General features: G+C 40.6%; 1 pseudogene; it reads right to left on the bottom strand.

Moving 5' to 3' along the window:
* Nucleotides 1-627: 627 nt before the first annotated feature.
* On the bottom strand, nt 628-1,305 carry LOC120838142 (annotated as a pseudogene).
* Between the last annotated feature and the right edge of the window lie 5,457 nt (nt 1,306-6,762).

Here is a 6,762-nt window from a genome sequence, read left to right as displayed (position 1 = left end):
CTTTAGACACTTGCATGTTTTAAGGAAATACACTAGATGATAATATGAGATTATACAAATGAGTTATGCATGGTAATATCAAATCTAGTACAAATTTAACAGGTTTGATTAAGAGGTCATCACAATCACGACTACGGCTTTTTTCATATTCATAAACACCGCGGATACTTCTGCAGTATCTGTGGGATTCAAAAACATAGTTTCGCTAGTGCGGGAGACGTTATCTTTGGCATTACTATTGTAAGTGCGATTCCCGACACTCACAAAGTAATCATTGAATTTATCTGCAAGTTCACTACTGGAAATAATTTCATTGTTTATAGTCATGTTAACGGTGGCTGTATCTTTAGATTGGCTACGCAGAAGAGAATGCAGTTGCTTCCAGACTATATCGGGCTGCCTTAAACAGGATGAGTCGAATTTAGCCGCGTAATAAAGCTGTTTAGCCTGTCTTAATTGGGCGTTAACAAAATATCTGAACTTTCTGAATTCGCGTAATTTTTCTTCGTCTCGTGGAGACAACGCAGACAACGCAACAAGAGATCATCTAATAAACAAATAAATCTAGAAAAACAATACAATGTGCATTTTTATACAATGTTAATAAATCATAGAATGTGCATTTTTTTATACAATGTTAACGATGCTATTTTTATTAAGTGAAGTGATATCAATTTCTAGTGATGCGATACGATTTAGTAATTGAGGAAGTGCATGTTTAATTCTTTGATGTCGAAAGTTCGTAAGTGATCTTGGTATTTGCCATGGATGTATTTGACAGGTTTGATAAATTGGAATTTGCAAATGAAGGTCAGTGAGGTTCAGAAATGTTTCGGATTTACCTTTTAGGGCCGATTGGTACGTTAATATTAAGCGTTGACTGTAAAGTTTTGACACGTCGGTAATAGAAAATTTATCAAAGAGAGGCAATGATGGTGAGGTCGTAGGAACAGTGGCTATTGCACGAAGAGCATTTTTCTGCAGCACGCGGAGCAAATTTAAGTTGGTTAAACCAGTGGATCCCCATATCAGATGCGCGTATTCTAAGACGGGGAAAAATAATCATGTAAAAATTTCAAGTTTGATATTGGTAGGTAATATGTTTCTATATTGGTTTATTACTCCAACTAGTTTTGGAAGTTTAGTACAAACATATTCAACATGTTCAGACCAGGACATGTTAAAGGAAAAAAATACACCCAGAGTTTTGACATTTTCAACACAATGAATAATATCGGAACCATATTTGAAAAGAAGGAATAAATTTGTTTGAGTTCTAGAATGTAGTTGAAATATTACAGCCTTGCTCTCATTAGTATTTATAAGGAGGGAGTTAATTTCGGACCAACATTTTAATTTAGATAAAACACTATTTGCTCTGGTAGCATGATGTTCATAATTTTTATCAGAAATGATTATACTCATATCGTCTGCGTAAATTATAAAATTTACATCAGGGTCAATAGTTACAATATCGTTAATATAAAAAAGATATAGAAGTGGTCCCAGAATGCTTCCCTGGGAACACCAGAATTAATACCTAGCAAAGAGGACACATGGTCGTTGCTTGAAACATATTGCCGGCGACTTTGAAAATATGATTTTAACAAAGAAAAAGAAACACCCCGAAAACCATATAAAATAATTTAGCTAAAAGAATACCATGATCAAGACAGTCGAACGCTTTACTGAAATCTAAAAATATACCGAATCTTGAATTTCCTGAAACCAAATTGAGAGTCAGGAGTTTATGCTTATTTGAAATTTTTTTAATTCGCGTGTGCAGAATTTTTTCGAGGCCTTTTGAGAAAATGGGAAGAATAAAAAAAGGTCGGCAGTTCCCTATGCAATTTCAATCTCCTTTCTTGAACAATACTATTACTTTCGCGGTCTGCATACCCATGGGAAATATTCCTAATGTCAGAGCAAGGTCGTAAATATGTGTTAAACAAGGCGCAATGATATCTATGACAAGTTTAACAGGTTTCCTATTTATGTTATCAACATCGCAACTGTTGTTGTTGCGTAAATTGGCCATCGCCGCATAAACTTCGTGTTCATCGGCAGGATAAAAAAAAATATTGTCTCAGAAACTCTTGTTATATTATTTCCTACGTCACTACAGTAAGTTCCTGACCCAACGTTTACAAAATAATGATTAAAAGCATCTGCAAGTGCAGAACCAGATTTTTCTATTCCATCAATACTTAAAGATTTTATTTTAGTACAATTTGTTTTTTTTACGTAAGAGAGCACCAAGCCTCTTCCAAATTAAGTCCGAGTGTTTCATACATTCTGAGTCAAAAAGATTGTTGTAGTAGCTACGTTTTGAACGCTTCAAATCTGCGTTCAGACGGTTTCTCAACGTCTTAAATTTTGCAAGCACAACTAAGTTTCGAGTCTTTAAAAAATCTTTATATAAGCAAGCTTTGATACGCATTGATTTTAAGTGATCCCCAGTAATCCATGGTTTGCGCGCACGTTTATTGTTCTTAAGTAGTTTTAATGGAAATGAAAGACTATAAATATTTTTAAAAACCTCGATAAATTTGTCGTAAGCTTGATTTACATCAGCTATGTCGAATATACTGCTCCAGTTTGTTGTCTCTATATTCCGTTTAAATGCCTGCAGTGTTTTTTCGTTGATATCTTGTACATATCTTGGGGGAGGAGCCTTATTGGATTGAGTTTTTTATGACAGATTTTGTTTATGAATCAGCATGAATATAGGTAAATGATCACTTAGGTCCGAACACAGCATCCCAGCAGTAATATCAGAGCTTTCATGATTTCTGATAAACAAGTCGAGCATGGAAGAAAATGATGTTGTGATACGTGTGGGATGAGATATTACATTATGAAGACTATTTGCGGACAACAATAATAAAAGTTCTGTCTGGTTGCGCGATACATCAAGCATATCAATATTTAGATCACCGCCAAGGGTGAAATTGCACGTCACTTCAGTGATAGCGGTGAATAGCTTATCTAAAAATTCAAAGAACTGGAATACATTTCCATTTGGTGGTCGGTAGATCACACAATACACTTCAAGGTTTTTGCGTATGCATAATGCTTCGTAGTCATTTGTAATCATAGAAAATTCGGGTACAATCTCGAAACCAGTGTCCGCTATCAAAATGGACACACCACCACCACGGTTTTGTTAGCGGTTTAAATAAAAATGGGCGTAACCTGGCAAAACAAAAAAATCACTGTCATCGCTATACCAAGTTTCGGTGAGCATTATTATATTAAACAATGGTTGAAACCTGTTAAAGACAAACAAAGTTCGTCAGTTTTGGATCGTGCCGATCTCACGTTTAGATGAAAAAGTGTAAGGCACTTCTGTTTATTCCCACGAATCAACGCGTTAACTTCATGTGGTTCATAAAAATGGTCGTGCACAGCCATATCAAAGAAAGAAAAAGTAGCTATCATCTACATATTCGGAATTAGTTCCTGATTTTTCCCTCGGCATCGCTAAGGCACGAAACCTTAATCACATCTGAGTTTTCATCTTTACGCGCGAATATCTTCCCACCAGAGCACCACACAAACTTCCACCCAACCTTTCGTTTCTGCGCGATGGCCGTTCCTAGCAGTTTCTTGTTCAGCCTCGTAAGGTGTTCATTTATATAAATCGGAGAAACGGTCCCGTCAAAATCGAGAGATGCCGTAGTGATCCGCTTTTTCTTAGCTTTTTTTAGGATTTTATTTCGTTTCGTGCGTTGGATGAAGCGGACAATTATGTTTTCTTTTAATTTGGTTTAAATGTGGCGACGCGGTGGCAGATGTCAATATCTGCATCGTCCACGGGTTCTTCGAGAAGGGCACCGATCCTTTTGACAATATCATTCACATCTCTTCGGCTGGTACCCCCTCGATCTCAAAATTGTTCGATCGCTGGTATTGTTCCAATTCTTCTACTTTAGCACCCAGTCGGCAGTTTTCTGCGTTTAGGTCCTGATTCCGTAATGTAAGCTCTATGATTTCTTTTCGCAGTTCCTTTATGTCGTTTTTAATGGATATTACTCCGTCGCACGTGTCGCTGCAGTATTTGACGCTCTCTTTCAAGCCTCTCAAGTCTGCCCGTAGCTCGCGACGTAGATCTTCTAGCGCTTTTTCCATGATTGTCTAAGCGAAAAGTTTGTAATATCAGAATAAACAGAAACCGAAGTAGGCACACAATTTCAAAAAAGCGACTTGCAGGCAGCAGCGACAACATTTTTTAGAGCAATATTAACTGAGGAAAGAGTAGAAATGTATGCACACCTGTAATATGGCAAGGCACGAAGTATGAACGATGTGTCGATGCGGCGCTGCGCTGCTGCCAAGTGCCGGTGGCTTGTGGTGGTCCACTCTTGTAGTCGTTGGTCCCTGGCGACGAACGAAGGCCGTACCAATCACCACTCAGAAGCCGATGACGTGGCTGTCTGATGCAGAGGCACGTGTGGACTTGAATGGTTTACTCGTGAGAGTGCAGTCCTCAAGGAGCAGGGGCCGCGGCGATCTGTAATATGCACTCACGCACGTCATCAAACTTGGCGAAGGCAAGTCTGAAAGAAATAGTTATTTTTTATCCTCGCAATTCCCACACTACCAAAACGCTTCTAAACTAGTGGCGGTCCGTGCGTGTAAGGTCATGAATATTCCAACCGGATATTGTTTCATAACCCCTCCAAATTGTACAACCGAAGGCCGTAGTTGAATTTCCAACTGTATACTTTTCTTGTGACGTTTGTGCTTCCTTGCGCTGGTGACGTGGACAAAACTGAGAGGCTTGCAAAGACGGTACGACCGGGAGTTGCTTGGGACGTAAACGGCAGTTCATGTTTGTAAACCGTAAAATGGTCTATTAAAACGGAAGCAGGGAGGCTATGTTCGACAAATATTTCGTTACTCCTAAAAATGAACGGAAGTGGCGGAAGTGACGATATCGCATTTGATTGGTTAGAGGTTCAAATGTCGAAAGTTACCCATTTTCGCCCTTGACTTTCTAACCAATCAAACGCGATATCGTCGCTTCCGTGACTTCCGTTTCTTTTTAGGAGAAATGAAACATTTGTCGAACATAGCCCCCTTGGACCACTATCAGAAGCATGCTTGCAGTTTACTTACAAATAAAACAGCGATCTCATGTAATCCGTGATAGACGCATAATCCGATTCGGGCAGCACAGAATTATCCACAAACACAATATCGAGGATGAAGGCGGTCGCTCACATTCAGCGGAAGTTTCGCGGTCGCCGATGAGGACCTCTCTGTCGTGATAGATGCGTAATCAGATTCGGGCAGCACAAAACAACGCAAACACAATGCCGAGGATGAAGGCGGTCGATCACATTCAACTGAAGTCTCCCGGCAACCGATGAGCAGCTCTTTGTCCGAAACGCGTCCAATAAATACAGCACAATTTTTCCATGGACTTCGACGAAATAAATGACCATTTCCGAAAAGTTGCCATGGATGTATTCCGGCCGTTCACGACGAAAAATCAGGGCCGCGACTGGAACGCACGAAAAACAGGAATACACTGACGGGCGGCGGGCGCCCCCCTTTTTGTAAACCGGACCTACGTGGCCCCTATAACTTGGCATACGGCAAAGACTACGGCCCCAGTAGCCCATCAGCGCGTCAGAGCGAGTAACGTGACAAATTTTCGTGCAAGCGTCCTTGTCCTACGGAGAGCGGTCACGTGTTTCGCGCCACCCCTCTGATTTGCTAGAAGCGGCCTTTGCACTCGCTCACAGCAACATGAAGACACAAAAGAAGGTTTGGAGGCTTATCAGAAGACGAGGTCAAAGGGTTTGGACAAAGCCGCTAATCTCCCTCTGCTGCTTTGTATTGCCACCTGCCCTGCCCAGGGAAGGTCGCGAAATCGGACACGTCAGGGCTTGCTTTGCGTAGTACAACCTTGAGTGTCTCAAACTGCCACTCATGTAGACGCGCATGCTCTGGTGCGGACAGCGAGATCACAAAATAAATACGAAAAACAATTTTGAACGCCGTCGAACATGCGGTTTCACGTGTACCAAAGAAAAACCAAAAAAAAAAAAGCGTCGGGAAGCTAGATTTTTTGGTGTCATTACGCAGAGATAAGAGTCGCGTCCCTAGGTGGGGGGGGGGGGGTTCAATAATTCGTCACTTTCGATTGTCTTGCGACATTGTTTCTTCGGAGCTACACTCCAAAATAAAGTCTCAGTGAAGGTGCTAAAAGTAGTGCGAAACCCAGTCAGGTGAGTTCGTAATATCCGAAATGAGGGCGACACAGCTTGTTCAAGTCTTCAGTTTAAAAGGTCTTTCTCGGGTGAAAAGTAAGGAGATTCTATTTCGCTTAATCTTGCTTTATTTTGTTTTTAACGTCGGATTTTAGGCAGTCAAGAAATAGAAATACCTCGCCGGCATAGCCGATTCATGCAGGACACTCTTAACAGTCAACCAAAAACGGCGCCACGTACGGTATGTCAGGATAGCGTCGGCGCGACCCATCCCATTTTTCACAAATATTGGCTAGACCAAAATAATACCGGCACAATCTTTCCGATTTAATTCCATAACAGCGCAATACTTTGTGCTGCCTAGGTCGTATATTTACACGTCTTCGTTCATTTTTTTTTGTGAGCAAAGATGATTTTTTTTAAATCAAGGTTGAGCCGATAAAGCTGATGCACGTGCGAAAGTAATTTTGGGCTTGTGTCGAACGAAGAATTCAATAGGAGTTGCAAAAACTATTCTCTATCACTTCCTAATCATACGCGA

The sequence above is a fragment of the Ixodes scapularis genome, unplaced genomic scaffold (genome assembly GCF_016920785.2).
Source record: "Ixodes scapularis isolate PalLabHiFi unplaced genomic scaffold, ASM1692078v2 PGA_scaffold7__128_contigs__length_106722199, whole genome shotgun sequence".
NCBI classification, from domain to species: domain Eukaryota; kingdom Metazoa; phylum Arthropoda; class Arachnida; order Ixodida; family Ixodidae; genus Ixodes; species Ixodes scapularis.
Note: the sequence above shows the minus strand (reverse complement) of the source record. Positions and strands in the feature narration are given on the sequence as shown.